Below are 2,456 nucleotides of genomic sequence, written 5' to 3'. Positions count from 1 at the left end.
CTTCTCATCATTGACTGATTTTAGCTGTGGGCTTCTCATATATGGCCTTTATTATGTTAAGATACATTTCTTCTATACCTGATTTGTTTAGAGTTTTTATCATGAAAGGATGTTGAATTTTGTGAGATGGTTTTACCTACATCTATTGGAATGGTCGTAAGATTTTTATCCTGCATTCTGTTGATGTGGCGAATCACACTGATTGATTCATATGTATTAAACTGTTATTGCATCCCATTGATAAATCCCACTTGAACATGGTGTATGATCTTTTATTTATTTATTTTTAATACATTTCTTTATTTCTTTATTTTTGGCTGCGTTGGGTCTTTGTTGATGTGCGTGGGCTTTCTTTTAGTTGCGGCGAGTGGGGGCTACTCTTCATTGCGGTGTGCGGGCTCCTCATTGCGGTGGCTTCTCTTGTTGCGGAACACGGGCTCTAGGCGCACGGGCTTCAGTAGTTGTGGTGCACGGGCTCAGTAGTTGTGGCTCACGGGCTCTAGAACACAGGCTCGGTAGTCGTGGCGCACGGGCTTAGTTACTCCGCGACATGTGGAATCTTCCTGGACCAGGGCTCGAACCCATGTCCCTGGCATTGGCAGGTGGATTCTTAACCACTGTGCCATCAGGGAAGCCCCTGATCTTTTAAATAATCTGTTGAATTCAATTTGCTAGTACTTTGTTGAGAACTTTTGCATTTATGTTCATCAGGAATATGACAGTGTATTTTAAGCTGATACCAACTTAATTTTGATCACATACAAAAATTCTACACCTTTACTCTCCCCCATTTTATGTTACTGATATCATTATTTACATCTTTTTATAATATGTACTCATTAACAAATTACTGTAGCTATGGTTATTCAAATACTTTAGTCTTTTAACTTTTATGCTAGCGTTAAAAATGATTTATGCACCACCATTACAATATTAGAGTATTCTGAATTTTACTATATACTTACCTTTTCCAGTAAGTTTCATGCCTTCCTATGTTTTCATGTTGCTACTTAGCATCCTTCATTTCAACTTGGAGAATTCCCTTTAGCATTTCTTGTAAGGCAGATCTAGTTGTGATGAACCCCTTCAGCTTTTATTTGTTTAGGAGAGTCTTTTTCTCTCATTCACTTCTGAAGGACAGCTTTGTTGGGCAGAGTATTCCTTGTTGACATGCTTTTTTTTTTTTTTCCTTTCAGCACTTTGAATATATCATCCCACTATCTTTTGGCCTTCATGGTTTTGTTAAGAAATCCTCTTGGTCTACGGTCCTACCACCCTGAACGTGCCCGATCTCGTCTGATCCCGGAAGCTAAGCAGGGTCGGGCCTGGTTAGTACTTGGATGGGAGACCGCCTGGGAATACTGGGTACTGTAGTCTTAGAAAAAAAAAATCCTCTTATAATCTTATGGGGATTCCACTGTATGTGATGAGTGGCTTTTCTCTCGCTGCTTTAAAAAATTCCCTCTATCTTTGACGTCGGACAGTTTGATTATAATCTGTCACATTGAAGATCTCTTCGTATTCAGCCTATTTTGGATTCTTTGGGTATTATGGATATGGATGTTCATTTGCCTCCAAAGGTTTGGGAAGTTTTCTGTCATTATTTCTTCAAATAATCTTTCTGCCCCTTTCTGTTTCTCTGCACCTTCTGGGATTCACATAATGCACATATATTTTTTTTTTCTTGTTGCTGTCTTAGAGTTCACGCAGGTGTTCTTCACTCTTTCTCATTCTTTTTTCTTTTTGTTTCACAGATTGGCTAGTTTCAAATGATGTGCCTTTGAGTTCACTGATTCTTTCTTCTGCTTGGCTGAGTCTGCTGTTGAAGCTTTTGATCAAATTCCCTGGTTCAGTTTCTTTGTTGAACGTCTCATTTTGTTCATGTACTGTTTTCCTGATTTTGTTTAGTTGTGTATCTGTGGCCTCTTGTAGCTCACTGAACTTCTTTAAGATGATAATTTAAACTTCTTTGTAAGGAAATTCATAGATCTCTACTTTTTAGGGTCAGTCACTGGAGCTTTATGTTGTTCCTTTGGTGATGTTTTGTTTCCTTGTTTCTTCATGTGTCTTGTACTGCTGTCTTAACTTTTGAAGAAGCAGTCCTTTCCTCCAGTCTTTACTGACTACTTTAGGAGAGAAAGACCTTCCCCAGTCAGTCCAGCTAGAGATTTTTGGGGTCCCTTAAGCTTTATTCTATGGATGCATCTGCCCTACTCCTTCTGTTCTCTCTCTTTTTTAAAAAAAAAAAACGATTTATTTATTTATTTTTGGCTGCGTTGGGTCTTTGCTGCTGTGTGCGGGCTTTTCTCTAGTTGCAGCAAGCAGGGGCTACTCTTCGTTGTGGCGCGTGGGCTTCTCATTGCAGTGGCTTCTCTTGTTGTGGAGCACAGGCTATAGGAGCATGGGCTTCAGTAGGTGTGGCACGTGGGCTCGGTAGTTGTGGTTCATGGGCTCTA

At 39.8% G+C, this 2,456-nt stretch overlaps 1 non-coding gene across 1 annotated transcript; it reads left to right on the top strand.

The window, feature by feature from the left end:
• Window positions 1–1,258: 1,258 nt before the first annotated feature.
• On the top strand, window positions 1,259–1,377 carry LOC112400913 (5S ribosomal RNA). Its single transcript, XR_003003483.1, has one exon. It is a non-coding gene; the product is annotated as a 5S ribosomal RNA (ribosomal RNA).
• Window positions 1,378–2,456: the final 1,079 nt, after the last annotated feature.

Source organism: Neophocaena asiaeorientalis, unplaced genomic scaffold (assembly GCF_003031525.2).
Source record: "Neophocaena asiaeorientalis asiaeorientalis breed wild unplaced genomic scaffold, Neophocaena_asiaeorientalis_V1.1 scaffold132, whole genome shotgun sequence".
Lineage (NCBI taxonomy): Eukaryota > Metazoa > Chordata > Mammalia > Artiodactyla > Phocoenidae > Neophocaena > Neophocaena asiaeorientalis.
Note: the sequence above shows the minus strand (reverse complement) of the source record. Positions and strands in the feature narration are given on the sequence as shown.